This window comes from Canis aureus, chromosome 8 (genome assembly GCF_053574225.1).
Source record: "Canis aureus isolate CA01 chromosome 8, VMU_Caureus_v.1.0, whole genome shotgun sequence".
NCBI classification, from domain to species: domain Eukaryota; kingdom Metazoa; phylum Chordata; class Mammalia; order Carnivora; family Canidae; genus Canis; species Canis aureus.
The window spans coordinates 13,906,077-13,923,415 of NC_135618.1; the positions used below are offsets into that span (position 1 = coordinate 13,906,077).

At 33.1% G+C, this 17,339-nt stretch overlaps 1 protein-coding gene and 1 long non-coding RNA gene across 3 annotated transcripts in view; one reads left to right on the top strand and one right to left on the bottom strand.

The window, feature by feature from the left end:
* Positions 1-17,339, top strand: part of PRKACB (protein kinase cAMP-activated catalytic subunit beta) — a 112,041-nt gene that overhangs the window by 32,114 nt on the left and 62,588 nt on the right. The gene's annotated exons all lie outside the window — the stretch shown is intronic.
* LOC144318341 (uncharacterized) overlaps positions 11,610-17,339 on the bottom strand; it is a 68,366-nt gene continuing 62,636 nt past the window's right edge. For both annotated transcript variants that reach the window (XR_013384211.1, XR_013384210.1), the window contains one exon: positions 11,610-12,254. This is a non-coding gene — a long non-coding RNA (uncharacterized LOC144318341). The remainder of the gene's footprint in view (positions 12,255-17,339) is intronic.

Genomic DNA, 17,339 nt, shown 5'->3' on the forward strand with positions numbered 1-17,339 from the left:
TTAACAGTATGCAGTTATAACTACTTTTGGCTTTTCCTCAGTATTATAGATATTACTTGAAATTAAGACATCAAGTTTGTCAGATATTTATCACAGTCACAATATTCCTATTATTTGGAGAGTGATATAGAAATGGAGGTTACTGAAATCACTGTTAAGTTCTTAGAGACTAATGTTAGGTTCAATAATCACTTACCAGAGCTTGAAATAAAAGGAGAAACCATGTGCATGTTAATGAAATCTTAGTACTTCCTTGGTTTTATGACTCTCCAATGTATTTTAATTTATTTGAAAAAGATTTTGATAAAGGTTTAAAACTTGAAAATATATTTGAAGTAAGTGTGATATACTTTTGGGAGTGTAGTTAGAAGGAATTAGAATATAGAATACAGCAATTTTGTGACCTTTTACAACATGCTTTACCTCTCTGTTCCTCTGGAAAATGAGATAATTATTCATCTTAAAGGTATGTTGTTGTGAGAAGTACATGCATTATTTACTTAATGCAAATACTTAGAACAGTGTCTGACATGTAATAAGCCTTATCATCAATCTTACAGCATTCAGAATATATTTCATTTTCTTATATATTTTATAAGTAAATAGACTCCAAAATATCCTGAACGATGTTTTATTTTTTCTTATAGCTTTATATCCAATGTTAGAATAGAGAAATTGAAGATATTGGAAATGCGTAGCTTGCTGATAAAATAGTGTAGAAATATATGTGATATACTGGGGCCTAGCTTTGTGTGACTTATCTTTGACTTGAGAAGCCTAAGATTATCTCATAAAAGAACTATGGTGTCTCTTAAAAAGTGAATCAATTCAAAAACATTTATTGAATGCTTACTATGTGGTCACCATTGTTTTAGATTCTAGAGATAGAAAATTATGGGAGAAGCTCATAAGAGTTAAAATTATAAGCATGTAATCGTACACTATGGTTAGTACAGTAATGTGGGTGTTAATGATGTATTTTAGGAGTTAGAACTGAGGAAATAACATTGAAATAAACTTTGGGTAACAAGTAGGAATTTGCCAGGAGAAACTCATCTTACCTAAATGGAACTTTTATATGTAATATTTTGACTACAGGTTTATCTGTACGTCCCCATATTTCATATTAGTAACACTATACTCTCTTTCATATCCAGAATGCTTTGTCACACATCACCTGAAGAATGAGATTTCAAGTGCTTATATGTTAGTAGGGAAGATCTGGCTTCCATTATGGTAATTCTAGGTAAAGGTAAACTGTATTTTTCTGGATGAACATTTGCAGTGTTGTTATCTGAGCCTATCTACATTCACTTCCCCATTCTGTGGAGCCAGACCCATCATACTGGCAGTCTTGAGTTCTGAGTTTGCCTTTTCTATACTGATGAGGACTCTCATTTGAGTGAAAGGAATGAATACATTTATGTAGTAGTAGTGGGAGTTGAAGGATAAGTTTCATCTTCCATACCTCTGAATCAAGGATTTAGAAGTCCCTCCATGGAAATTTAGATGCTGGGCTCCCTGGCCATTATCTTGGCTAGTGAATCAGTAGTGAGTCAGTGGAAGATTCTCATCAATATAAAGGACTATAAGGGGTAGAGGAAGAGAATGCCTGCATTGGTCATGATTAGAAGCTTCATATTTCATATATTTAGTATACATTTAAGTCTTGTATCCATTTTCTATTGCTGCCATAACAACCATAAATTTAGTGGTTTAAAACAACACCCATTTATTATCTCACAAGTTTTTAGGTCAGGGTTCCATTAGGTTCTTATCCAGAGTTTCTGGGGAAGAATCTACTTCCAGGCTCATTAATATTTTGGGCAGAATTCACTTCCTTGAGGTTAGACAACTGAGGTCTCTGTTTCCTTGATGACTGTCTTGTAGCTTCCCATAACTCCTAGAGGCCTTTTTCTGATCCTTGCACATGGACTATATAGTATCTCAGAGCCAGTGATGGTGTGTTGAATTCTTTTTATGCTTAGAATCTGGCAGCTGCTTGCCCTGACTTTCTTCTGCTTCAAAATGGAGAGTTCTCTGCTTTTAAGAGCTAATGTGATTAGATCAGTCCCACCTAGATAATCCATAAGACTCTTTTACGGTCATGAATTAGTAACCTTAATTACATCTATAAAGTCTCTAGCCATGCATTATAACGTATTTGCAGGATCCATTGTTTCACTGTCAAGTATGGTTTTTTTGTTTTTTTTTTTGTTGTTTTTTGTTTTTTTTTTAGATTTTATTTATTTATTCTTGTGAGAGAGAGAGACACAGGCAGAAGAGAAGCAGGCTTCATGCAGGGAGTCCAACGTGGGACTCGATCCCCAGTCTCCAGGATCATGCCCTGGGCTGAAGGTGGCACTAAACTGCTGAGCCACCCGGGCTGCCCTCAAGTATGGTTTTGAATCAAAGTGGAAGATTGTATGTACAAAGGCAGTAGAGTTGAGGAAGGTCATGTTGTACTCAAGAAATGGCAGTTAACATTATTTTTTGAGATGTAAACTGTAAAATGGAGCTAAATGGAGGCCTGCTTGAAGTTGGCAAAGGTCCTTGATTACTGTGATAAACGTTTAGATTTTTGTGGTCTGTGGGAAATCACTGGAGTTTGTTTTTCTTTGGAATGACATAGGATTGTGTTTTAGGAATATGACAAATATAAGAGTCAGAACTAAGACATTGGAAGTTTAGAGAAAAGAGTACCTTTTCTCCAAACCTCTGGTATGCATATCAGAATTTCACAGTCACCAGAGGGAGATTTATTTCATATTTTAAGTAATTCAAACCATTCTTTGTTTCCCTGGATAACCAGAAATGTTAAACACTTGATAAGATAATTTTAAAATAAAATTAGAATGTAATGATATGTTCCAGACTCCTATCCAAGTCTTTTAGAAATTTCCAATTTGATATCTAATATATCCGACAAGACCTTTCTTTATTACAACATGCTTCCAAACTATTCTTCACCCTTCCCCCATCTTAGTAATTGGCATCACTATTTACCAAGAGGCTGAAGCGAAAAACATTGGTATTATTTTTCCATTTATTCGTTCTCCAGGTTCAGTCTATCATCAGATCTCCCTGTTTCTCCAAAATATAAATGAAATCTGTCCATTTCCCTCCCTCACCACAATCTCAGTGAAAGTGACCACCATCAAACAATTGTTTTCCCTGCTTTCACTGCTACTCTCAATTTAGACATTTCCCAATCCATTCTCTACTGAGTAGTTCTGTTGTTTCTGTCCATTCTTCTGTCAGGGTCTTCCATGCACTGTTTCTTCTTCCTGGATTACTCTTTTTCCATTAGCCTTTGATTTGTTCCTTTCCTTACTTCAGGTCTTGACAACTCAAAGTAAAGTCATGTTCCTCAGACATCTTTGATCACCGTATATAATATAATCATCTCCCTACAAATTACACTGTATCATGTCTTCTCTTACTTCCTTCTTCACATTCTTAATCTGAAAAGAAGATTTTCAGATCATTATCCTGGGGAGGATAGAGCATGTCATATTTATTCTTACTTATAGTCTTCATTTATATAGATTGATCTTCATGAATTGCCCTAAAATTTTTACTTTTACTGGTCTGTATAAATCCTTTTCCTCCAAGACCCTTTCTCAAGCTTTACATATTCCATTCCATTTTCCTCAGTACCTAGTACACACTGAACTCTCCTTGTTACTCTTTATGGTTTTTTAGTACTTTAAAGTTCCTTATGTAGAAAATACTAATATGGATGTTAGAGTTCTAAAATGGTCAATCTTTATTTTTATATTTGCTGTAGTGTCTTTCATATAGAACAAGTGTCTGGAATTCCTTGATATGTGAATTCTTTGACATGTTTGTTTGGGTTAATATATCAGTTAAAGTTATTTTCTTAAAAAAATTATTATTCCAAGCCATAAAAGACTAACTTTATAGAAAATTTTACCTCCATTCTACAGTTGTATATTTAATTATATGTCACATAAATCTTCAGTTATTACCTATAGCAAATATTACTAGCTTTTACTTGACTTTTAAATTTCTTGGGTAGTTACTCTTACATAACTACTTTATTTTCTCTATAATTCAACATGTGGACATTATGGATACTCTTACATATTTGTGGGTGGTTATATATTCTCTCTTTCTTTGTTGATTAGCTAAAAAAATCCATTGGAATATGTTCATAAGTTCTCTGGAAGGTAACTTACTTAAACTAACTAAATGAGTACATTACACCAATATCAAAAATATTTTCTGAGAAGTGAATAAAAGTAATTTATTTTTGGAACTATCTGCCACTTCTCCCGAAGAATAAAATATTCACTAGTAGAATTTTACTGATTTGAGACATGACCAATATGTCCTACTTGAGTGAATGTAGGGAAATAGGGAAAAAAAACCCACTGTGTATATTACCCAAGATACATTATGAAATATGTACTTTTGCACATCAGATGAAGATAAATAAGGGAGGAAAACCAGAGTAGAATAAGCTGCCTAATAGAAAATAGTGATCCATCAACTAAAATCTGAAAAACAGATGCATCAGGGATTTTAACATTATCATTAGTCAGTGTGATAATTTCCCTAGTCCCTTAAAAATTGAGAACAAAAATGTTGTACTGTGGAACTCCTCAGTAGGTATACTCAATTGTATTAGTATTTTTTGAAAATCTGTCTTTCCAGAAAACAATAACGTTAATTTACCTGCTAGTATTACTAATAGTTGGCATTTAATTAGGTAAACAGCATGAGTTCAGAACAATTAATCATTTGCTGTAATTGTTTATTCTTGATACATTACTGAACTAGTTTAATGTGCCTAACTATGATATAAATGAGAATTTTGTGTGTTCTTTTTGTTTTTCTTATATTTGATAGCTGTACACAGAAAATTTAGTTTTTATTCCTTGTTGGACTCTGACTTTTGAAAAGTTATTTTAATAATACATTGAATTATCTATATTAACTATTTTCCTGTTTGGATATTTTCAGGTTTGTTTTGATTATACTTCAGTGAATGCATTTTATTCTTTGAATTAAAGTTATTATTTCCTATTATATCATAAAATTATATTAAAGATGAATGTATGTTCAACGAGAATTTTTTATTTAAAGTAAACTATTTGCAAAATTTTTCATTATGCAAAAAAAAAGGTTTTGCCCAAAATCTAATCTATTTTAGATTAATGTAGGTTATATATAATATATATGTAATATATATATATATTTCCATAATGTAGGTACCCCATCTGCTAAAAAACACAATTTTAAACAAGGTGTTTTGACATACAGTATGGGACACAGAGAACTGACACGTTTCATATTTTAAGAGCAACATTCCTTGATATTGAATAAACGTCTATTTCTCTTTTGATGTGGAATAATAAAATACTATCCTTGTATCTTGTATCAATTTATCTTATTCCTTAATAAGCAAGATTATACACTTTTTTAGGTTGTTATACTTCTCAAAGTGATATTTTTACTATGTGATATTTTAGGCATTATGGAGAGTGTAAGGGTGAAAAATATGGAGTATGATTATGAAAATTTATATACTTGAAAATATATCATTTTGCCAGGTGTGAAACAGTTAATTCCATATTAATGATGGCACCTTTTTTGTTATTAGTAATAATCTTGCAAGAGGAGGAAGGATAATCATTGCGAAAAGTGCCCAAAGCATTCTTCAATAATGGTCTACTCTCTGAGGGAAAAGATATTACCAGAGCCCTATCTCAGTTTCGGAGGGTATCCCTCATATTCCACTCCCATAGGCTTCCTTTCTGAAGAGCAAGAGAAAGCTATATCATGGAGAAACACCTGTGAAGGTCACAGCCCAGAGAAACAGGCCAAATAAGAAATTGAGATTAATTAAAAAATTATAGAATGCTTTTCCTCCCCCTCAATTTACCCTCATACCAAAACCAAAAAAGAAAAAACCAACTATGCAAATATGCAGATACGTAGTAGGGATCCAGTATAATAACAATGGCATACACCCAAAGAGGCATGGACTCTGAAAGAGAAGTACTAAGGGAAGCCCAGAGTCAATAAGAGACGCAAAACAAAGATAATGGAGGAACTTGAAGCTTCTGACACCTATAACAAACATCAAATATGGCTCCCCTCCTGGCCAGATTAACAAATCCACAGAGTTAAATGGTTATTTAGCTCTGTTTCTATTTCCCAGTGCCAAATGGTGAACTTCCAACAAGTTAGAAGACATGCCTAAAGACAAGAAAAAAGTGTGAAAGACAAGAAAACACCAGAACCAGACTCAGATATTACAATGTTGGAATTATCAGATAGGGGAACTTAAAATAAAATAACTGATAATAGTTAAGAACTCTAATGGAAATAGTAGACAATATGCAAGATAACATGAGTATTGTAAGCAGAGAGAAACTCTAAGGAAGTATCAAAGCAAGTGCTAGAAGTAAAAAACACTAAATAAAAGCCTTTGATGAGTTTATCAACAGAATGGGTGCAGCTGAGGCAAGAATCAGTGAGGTTGAAGATAGATGAATAGGAACTGCCAACTGAAATGCAAAGAGAAAAAAGAATTGGGGAAAAAACCTAGAACTGAACATCAATAACCATGCGACAGTTTTTAAAAGTGTAACATATGCATAACTGGAATACCAGAAAGAGAAGGAAAAGAACAGAAGAAATATTTGAAGTAATAATAATGGCAGCAAAAGTTACAAAATTAATGACAGACACCAAACACAGGCCTAGGAAGCTTTAAAAATAACGAGCAAAATAAATATCAAAATAACTACACCACATCATATTCAAACTGCAGAAAACCAAAAACTGTGAAAATCTTCAAAGAAGCGGAGGGGATGGTAAAAACCTTACCTATTAGAGGAATTATGACAGAATTATGACAGCCTTCTTATCACTAGCAAACAAGAATGTGGAGTAAAATATTTTAAGAGTTGGAAGAAAAGCCACTAACCTATAATTCTGTACCCATTGAAATTATTCTTAAAAAGTGAAAGAGAAAGTCTCTTTCAAACAAACAAAAATTAAGGGTATTTATTGTCGGCAGACCTGTCCTATATAAAAATAAGAGTTCTTCAGGGAGAGGGAAAATTATATAGGTTAGAATCTTGGATGTACATAAAGAAAGGAAAAAGCATAAGATAAGAAAAAAGGGGAAGATAAAATATTTTTTATTCATCATTGATCTAAAACAACTATTTAAAGTAATAGTAATGTATTGGGTGATTATGGAATATGGATAAATGAGATGAATGACAGAGGAATAGGAGAAAGAGTTGGGGAAATACTCTAAGATACCACATTACAAATGAAGCCGTGTACTGCTATTTAAGGGTGGACTTAGATTAGTTCAGAATATATATTGCAGTGTGCCTGGCTGGCTCAATCAGTAGAATATGCAACTCTTGTTCTCCAGGTTGTAAGTTCAAGCCCCACATTGGGTGTAGAGCTTACTTAATAATAATTTTTTAAAAATGTAGACTGCAAACACTGGAACAACCCACTAAAATTTTTCCGAGAAGAATAATTGATATGTTAAGAGAGTAGATTAAATATAATAATATAAAATGTTCGTTTAAATCAGGAGAGATAGAAAATTAGGGGGGAAGAAAACATGCAATGTATAGAAAACAATTAGAAACATGGTAGATATTAATATGAAAAATTGTTTTTAAAAGTTTGTTATAGGCAAAAATCAATAAAATTGATAAATATCTAGGGAGCCTAATCAAAAAAAATAAATTAAATAAAAGCTTGATGATCACTATAGACCCTCTATGCATTAAAAGGTAATAGAAGATTGAATGCTATGAAAAATTCTAGGCCCACAAATTGATAGGTCCTATGAAATGGGCCAATTTCTTGAAGGAAATAAGGAGACACAAGGAGAAATAAGTAATCTGAATAGGTCTGTATCTATTAAAACTGAATCATTTGAAAATTAATAATTAAGAAATAATTTCTGAAAAAGCATCAAGACCAGAATGGATTCACTGGTGAATTCCACCAGATAAAACTCAATTATAAGTTAACAAACCAGGGGCTCCTGGGTGGCTCAGTTGGTTAAGCATCTGACTCTTAATTTCAACTCAGGTCATGATCTCAGGGTCTTGAGATGGAATCCTATATCAAGCTCCACGCTGGGCATGGAGCCTGCTTAAGATTTTTCTCTCTCCCTCTTCTTTGCCCTTCCTCCCTGGAGCTTGCACTCTATCCTTATATCTCAAAAAAGAAAAAAAATAGGGCAGCCCGGGTGGCTCAGCGGTTTAGTGCTACCTTCAGCTGAGGGTATGTGTGATCCTGGAGACCTGGGATCAAGTCCCAAGTCGGCTCTCTGCATGGAGCCTTCTTCTGTCTCTGCCTCTCTTTCTCTCTCATGGATAAATAAATAAAATCTTTAAAAAAAAGAAAAAAGAAAAAAATCCAATTTAAAAAGTGGGCAAGAGATCTGAATAGACATCTCACTAAAAATCCTAATGGTAAGTAAGCATATGAGAAGATGCTCAACATCATTGTCACTAGGGAACTGCAAGTTAAAATAACATTAAGATGCTACTATACATATTTTGGAATGACTACAGTTAAAACATAAACAAAACTGACTGCCAATTTCTAATAAGGAAGTAGACCAACAAGAACTCTGTTCATTGGTGGTGGTAATAAAAAATGGCACAGCCACTTTGGAAGACATTTTGGCAATTTCTTGCAAAGCTAAACATAGCCTTACCATACATTCCAGCAATCGTATTCCTAAGAATTTAATTTCCTACGCTGATTTTAAACTTATGTCCACCCAAAAACCTGCACGTGAAAATTTATAGCAGTTCTATTCATAATTGCCCAAAACTGGAAGCAACCATGGTCTTTCAGTAGGTGAATCAGTGAACAAACTGTGGTACGTCCATGTAAGAGGTTATTATTCAGTGATAAAAAGAAATAAGCTTAAAACCACAAAAATACATGCCTGAGTTTTTAATGCATATTGTTAAGTGGTAGAAGCAGTCTGAAAAGTTTGCATGGGTTATGACTCCCAATTTTGACACCATGGAAAAGGCAAAACTCTAGCAATGGTAAAGATCAGTAGGTGTCAAGGATCAGGGAAGCACAGGTTATTTACAAAGGTGGTAAACTATTTTGTATGGTAATATAATTGTGGTTACATGACATTATGCATTTGTCCAAACCCATAGTGCCTCAGTACAGAGTAAATCTTAATGTATGTAATTTTTTTTTAATATATGTGATTTTTAAAAACATTCTTTAGAAAGTTGGGGGATCCCAGAGTGAAATGCCGACTGTAACAAAACAATCTAACTGTATCACAAACTTATGAAACAACCTCACTGAAAATAAAGCAACAAGTACTGACCTAAGTAAATTTGGAAATAGATGAAATCTGTAAGAGTAGAAGCAAAGGAAACTGCATAGTAGTGTACTCTAGTTGATAAAATTGTTTCCCACAGGGATAAAGTTATTAATTGTACCAGGTTAACAATTCTAATATTGCCACATGTGTATACTGAAATTGAACAAGTAAGTAAAAGAATGGTGGGTGGGAGAAGCCAGATTTCTCACTGTTGGAGTGGGAGTTTTCAAGTAAGCAAGTAGAGGGAGTAAAATGAATCATGCAGTGATGAATTAGAGTTAGAGATACCAGGAGGAACTCATCTTTACCTTGTTATAGACACAGACCATTACATGGAGAAATATTTACAGAAATGGGTATATACACATTTGTATACACATGTATTTCTTTGCTCTGTCAGCTGAGAAGGCCTAGAGGCAACAATACTCCAGTAGCAACAAGCTCACATAGTTCTCAGATCTTGGCTTCTAATACCATTCTCCAGTGAAAGGAACTAGGGCTCCCTGGAGCAATGGCTAATTCTGGGATTGGGGCAGGAAATATACAAAATACGCATGGGCCATTTTGTAGTGTTAGAAAGTAAGTATTCAAACATACATGCATGTGTGCACATGCTCATGCACAGTGTGGATTGTATATCAAAGGGACATAGGAGGCAATTGAAAGTTTTCAATGGCCAAAGCTTGAATAATTTGAGTAACAAATTAAATAACATAGTCTTGGATTATAGCCTAAAATGTAAAATAAATATCCATGAGTCCATACTGAATGTAAATAAATCATTAAATGAGGGATCCCTGGGTGGCGCAGCAGTTTAGCGCCTGCCTTTGGCCCAAGGCGTGATCCTGGAGATCCGGGATCGAATCCCACGTCGGGCTCCCGGTGCATGGAGCCTGCTTCTCCCTCTGCCTGTGTCTCTGCCTCTCTCTCTCTTCTCTCTCTCTCTCTCTGTGACTATCATAAATAAATAAAAATTAAAAAAAAAATAAATCATTGAATGAATAAATCAGGGAGAAGAAACACATTGTCCAGGCAAAGGAATTCCACTCTGTCTCCAAGGAATTAGAGTGTAACTCCTCATTCTTTAAGCATGCACTGGGCATAGTGACTTCATTCCAACAAGTAAAGTATGGAATGAGAGGGAAGGAAGTAACTACAGTGGAGGCATTTGAAAAATACTACCTAAACCAGGTGATCAAGGATAGCATCCACAGTGATAAGTCGTGTTGATAGTATATATTCTTGATGTGATGTGATTGTCCTCAGTAGCCCATAACCCCAGCTAATCGTGAAAAACAAAGAAAACCCACAAATACTAAATGAGGAACACTCTACCACATACCTGACCAATACTCCTCAAAATTGTCAAGGTCATCAAAACAAGGAAAATCTGAGACAGAGTCTAAGGAGATATGAGTTATCAAAGCCAAGAGGAGCCAAAGGAGGCACAAATTCTAAATGTAATGTATCTGGAATAGGATCCTGGAACAGGAAAAGAATATTAGGTTAAAGCTAAGGAAATCTTAATAAACTATGGACTTTGGTTAGATGTTAATAATAGTTGGAAACTGGGTTTTAAGGGGATCCCTGAGTGGCTCAGCAGTTTAGCGCCTGCCTTTGGCCCAGGGCGTGATCCTGGAGTCTGGGGATCAAGTCCTGCATTGAACTCCCTGCATGGAGCCTGCTTTTCCCTCTTCCTGTGTCTCTGCCTCTCTCTCTCTCTGTCTCTGAGTAAATAAATAAAATCTTAAAAAAAAAAAAAAAAAAAAGGAAACTGGGTCTTGGGTATATGGCAACCCTGTACTATCTTTGCAATTTTTCAGTAAGTTCAAAACTGTTCTAAAATTAAAAGTTTATTTTAACAAAAAGTTCCATTTTATATAGGTCTTAAAATGCAAATTATCTGTATTGTCAGAAAGTATAAAATTGCTGGGGATTTGGAATGGAAAGGAGGAAAGATTATGAAGAGGGTCATGGTTTCACAGTTGCATTTATTTATCAAAACATCAAATTCTGTACTTCATAATTTTCAGTTTATTGTATGTCAGTTATATTCATTAAAGCTTTCTTAGCAAATAGGGAACAAACAGAAAAGAAATAATGAAATAATAGACCGAAAACCAATTATATTAATAATTACAGCAAATGTAAATGATTTAAACAAGACTCAGCTATGTTTTGTAATAAGTCAACTTTACTGATATAGTGTTTAAAAGCAAAAGAATAGGAGGAAAGATATACCATACAAACACTATTCAGTGAAATTTGTGTTTAGTGTATTAGTATTATAAAAAGTTGACTTCAAGATTAAGCAGGGACGTTTATAATGCTAAAAGTGTCCATTCAGTAAAAAGAACAATTCTAAATTTATATGAACCTGATAAGAGCTTCAAAACACATGAAGCAAAGTTAATAAAACTGAAAAGAGAAATAGAAAAATCTACAAAGTTGAAGACGTCTGTAATCTCTCAGTAATCTATAGAACAATTAAACCAAAACTTTGAAATATAGAAGATTGGAACACCATCAGTCAAATCGGTCTAATTGATATTTATCATATACTTAACAACTATAGAAAACACTCTTTTCAAATCTTTCTGGAACGTTCACTGTCAAAGACCATTTAAGACAACACTTAAAAAGTTTAAAAGAATTAAAAATCATGTTCTCTGACCATGAAATAATTTATTAAAAATCAGAAACAGGAGTGCCTGGGTGGCTCAGTCGGCTAAGCCTCCAACTGTTGGTTTCAGCTCAGTTCATAATCTCTGGGATGTGAGATCTGGCCTTGCATCAGGCTCCACGCTCTTCATGGAGTCAGCTTGAGATTCTCTCCCTCTCTCTTCCCCTCTGCTCCTACTGCCACTTGCACACTAGCTCTCTAAAATAAATAAATAAATGAAATCTTTAAAAAAGAAATCAATAACCAAAGATATCAGGGAAAATTCTCAAATACTTGGAAATTTAAATGATACACTTCTAAATAATCTTGATCAAAGATAAAGTCTTAAAGGAAATTAGAAAATATTTTTAATGGAATGAGAATGAAAATACAGTATGTTAAAATTTGTGAGATACACTTAAATCATTGTTCAGAGGGAAATATATAGAGTTGAGTTCCTATAGTAGAAAAGTAGAAAATCTTAATATAACTAAGTTTTCACATTATGAAATTAGAAAAAGCAAAATAAACCCCCAAAAAGTAAAGAGAAAAAAAAGAGGTGGAATCAGTAAAATTGAAAACAGAAAGATAGAGAAAATCAATAAAATAAGAGGTGGTTCTGTTAAAAAATAAGTAGACTCCTTTAGCCAGATTTACCAAAAAAGGAAAGAAGGCAAATTACCACTTTCAGAAACGAAAGAGAGGATATAACTACAGATGCCACAGACATTAAAAGGGTTACAAGGAGAGATTAGAAATAACTAATAACCAATTTGACAACTTAGTTGAAATAGTCATTTTGTGAAAAACAAACCACCATTATTCACTGGAGATGAAATAGATAACTAAATAGTACCATATCTATTGATGAAATCAAATTGGTATTTCTAGCCTTTCAAAAAAGAATTCCTGGCCCAGATAGTTTTCCTGACAAATTCACCAAATATATAAGGAAAAAAATGATACCACTTCTCTGCAGGCTCTCTGGGAAAATAGAAGACAGAGTATCTCTCAACACATTTTATGAGGTCATCCTAAACCTGGTATCAAAATCATTCAAAAATAGTAATGAAAAGAAAATTTGAAAATAGTATCTTTATAAACATATACAAAATCCTTAAAAAGTATCAGTAAAGTGAATCCAGCAATATATAAAAAGAATAGTATAATACAATAAGACCAAGAGGTATTTTTCCTGGGGATTCAAGACTGGTTTAATATTTGAAAATTAATCAGTAACTGTAATCTATCATATTAGCAGACTAAAGAAGTAAAACCATATAATCATAACAATAGATGCTGTAAAAGCATTAGATAAAATTCAATATCCCTCTAAGATAAAAAGAAAAATACCCAGCTAACTAGGAATACAAAGGAAATTCCTTATCTTGATACGGGGCAATTGCAAAAAAATGTCCACGGCTGACACATACTAAATGATGAAAAACTAAATGCTTGCTCTCTAAGATTGGGAATAGGACAAGGATGTCCATCTTGATACTCTTGTTCAACATTATTACTGAAAGTCCTAGAAATAAACTATCTAAAAAAAAAAAAACTATCTTTTTCAAAAATGACATGATTGCTTACATAGAAAATCCTAAGAAATCTCCCTCTCCCCCAAAAAAAACCTCCTAAAACTGATAAATGTGCTTATTAGCAAGGTTGTAATATACAAGGTTAAATTTATAAATAAGTCCTACTTCTGTATACTAGCAGTGAACAATTGTAAATATTTTTAAAGTGCCATTTACAATAACTCCAATTTAAAAAAATATGGGTGTGACTCTTAACAAAATATGTGTAGGATCCTTATGCTCAAGAGTATAAAACACTGATGAAAGAAATCAAAGATTCAGGTAAATGAAGAGATACACTATGATCATGGATTGAAAGACTCTGTATATTGAGATGTCATTTCTTTCAGTAAACACAATCTTAATAAAGTCCCAGCCAGATTATTTTTGTAGACACAGACAGTCTTAAAATACATATGGAAAAGTTAAGGAACTTTAATAGTTAAAACAATTAAAAAGAAGAAAATGTTGGAAGATTTACACTATCAGATTTAAGACTTACTAGAAACCTATAGTAACCAACACAGTACGATATTGATGAAAACACTGACACACACACAAATCAGTGGAACAGGATAGAGTTCAGAATAGACTCAGACAAATATTATTAATTGATTTATGACAAGGTCCAAAGGCAATTCCATTGTGAATGGATATGTAAATTCTGGTAAATCCATGCAATGGTATACTATTCAGCAATGAAAAATGAGTGAACTTAAAACACAACAAAGATGAGCCTCCTTTGTTACACTGTACTAAATGAAAGAAGCCAATCTTAAAAGGTTGAATCCATTTATAAGAGATATAAATCCATTTATAAGAGACATGAACCCATTTAAAACATTTTGTGAAAGGCAAAACCATTACCCTAAAACCTTTATTTGAATACCAGAGATCATGGTCATATTATTTGCCCTCTACATGGAACAAATACATCCTTTATGTATCAAATATGCTTTTATGTTTTCTTTAACCTTGAAATTCTAAAGTACACAGTTATTCTTGGCCTCAGCATGATTGTGAACCTAAAGTTAGACAATGAAGTCACATGGCTATAAGTTGACCAACCATCTGAATGGAAACATTCTAATGGCAGATTCTTAGACTCTGAACAGTATATCCAAGAACTAATGCCACCTTGTTAACTATTCTTTTATTCCCACTTTCCCATCCTTTTTCAAAAAATACTGCATTTGAAAAAATCTTTACTTTCCTTTGTTAATCACTGTTGTTGCTCAGTAAGGAGCTTGGATCTAGGAACCAGAATAGTTAAGTGACTTTGGGTAAGTCGCTTAATGTTTATAAGTTTATTTTCTCATCTTAAAGTAGAGATAATAACACCTGTCCTGCCTACATTTACAAACATCTAATGAGCCAGTGGGAATCTCCCAATTTATATGTTATAAACTAATTGGCAAATATAAGGTTTCATCAGTATTACTAAATATGAGGGGAAAAACAATATTTTGTAGTATCTTATGGTAATCAAAGGCGATTCAACTCTGCAAATTGTTATAATTTCAAAAATTAAAGCAGAATGAATATTAAGGACTTGATAACCTCAAGGTTGATTACTCTGGTTTTATTATCATACATTAATTAAATTACTAGATTATAAAATATGCTATTACATAAAATTTGGAATACAGGGCTAGACATCTTAGTACAAATTAAAGTTCTGGAAATACCATCAGGACGAATAACAAGCAATATACTTCTTAAGATTAATTTCAGTTATGAAGGATGGAATTCAGTTTTAGTTAAAGCTGCAGTTGTTTCCTTCTAGCAGTAGATGCCAGTAGAGTTCTTCTTTTTAATAATAATCAAATTGCCTAAGTACTTCCATAGCAACAACTTCCTGGTCATATTACCATATATAGGAACATTGCTCTGCAGACCAAAGAGACTACTTAAGGACTTGGTAACAAATGGAGACATTTTTTTTTGTTTTTTTTTTTTAAAGGTCCAGGTTTCAAATGTAGGGTTTTCACTCACCTAGTGAGGCTTACTTCCTCCTGTTCCTCCTCCTTCTATACTTACTTTGCTGTAAGCCTTATGCATTGTTTTAAATAAATTAATCTTAGTGCTAGAGTTAGGAATCTGGAATACCTGTACTAAACTTGAGCAATGTTGAATATGCCTGGTTAAACATGTTAAAAATGAATATAGTGAAGCTGAAATGTTAGGGTTAGTTAATGCATTTGGTAAGGGGATACCATGAGTGTAATATTTGGGGAAGGTTAAAGTGTCAGAAATGAATGAAAGAAAGGACTGGAAGCAGGGAAAACAAGAAATTATCTTAGAAATTCACATTTGCACAATATAAAAATGAAACCCAAAGAATGAACAAAATTTAGTAGCTGAATATAGAGAAAAAGTTTCAGTGATATTGCATACATAAAATTAAAACATTTTCATGTTATTTGATTTTACTTAGACCTTTAATTTGTTGAAAATGAATGCTTCAACATATTTGAGTATGTATTACATGCATTACATTTATGAATTCAAGTAACTCAGTTTGAGACATAAATATATAAACAGCAAGTTTTAACACAAAAGTTTAAAATCAGTGGAAAAAGGAGAGAGTTGGGGCAGCCCAGGTGGCTCAGTGGTTTAGTGCCACCTTCAGCCCAGGGCATGATCCTGGAGACCCAGGATGGAGTCCCACATCAGGCTCCCTTGCATGGAGCCTTTCTCCCTCTGCCTGTGTCTCTTGTGAATAAATAAATAAAATTTAAAAAAGAAAGAAAGTTTAAAAAGAAAAGGAAGGAAGGAAGGGAAAAGAAAAGAAAAAAAGAAAAGAAAAGAAAAGAGAAAAGAAGAGAAAAGAAAAGAAAAGGAAAGAAAAGAAAAGAAAAAGGAAAAGAAAAGAAAAGAAAAGAAAAGAAAAGAAAAGAAAAGAAAAAGAAGAAAGAAAAGGGAGAGAGCAATTTATTTTCTAGGAAATATATGGGAAAATTCAGTAAAGAGGTGACAGTTGGAGTGAGCCTTAAGGATAAATAGAATTTCTCCCAAGACAGCATAACAGAGAATTAAGGAATTTCATCGACTTCTGCCCCTTTAGTCCTTCCATGATCTATAGAGGTTTATTAAAGACTGCAGACACTTGTTCAGTGTCTGTTTTGTGTAACACTGTCAGATGTTAATAAAAAATTATTCTTACACACACATTTACACAGAAAGCTACAAATTTTAAAAGCTTAATATTATACTGTTGCCTATTTTGTTACATTGATACTAATTTTATTACACAAAATAAAATGTACACATATGAGCTGTTACTTGGCAAAATTCATTCCTCAATTGTGTGTGTTGTCCTAAATTGATTATATTTTTGTTCCGATTTATTCTATTTATTATTATTGTTTCTATTCTATTTGTCAAGCTGTTGGCAGGAAATCTGGATTAAGATATTTTTAGGTAGATCCTTCTCTCCCTCCCAAGAAAAAAAGCATATAGATTTCTCATCCTTTAATTAGTGTTAAAAAGGCAAATACTCAAAATCATCATTAAATATCACAGGTTGCTTTTTTTTCCTGCAAATGGACAGTGACAAGTTTTATTTACTTTTAATCAGAGTTGTTTCTAAGTCAAACCTAAAGTTAGGGATCAGGGAAGCAGTAGTACTCAGTGTTAAGTTTAAAAATTAACATGTTTTAGTAAAGTAGAAGGAATTTTTTTTCTCAGTTGAAATGTCTTGCTGTGGCTGATTTTATATAATTAT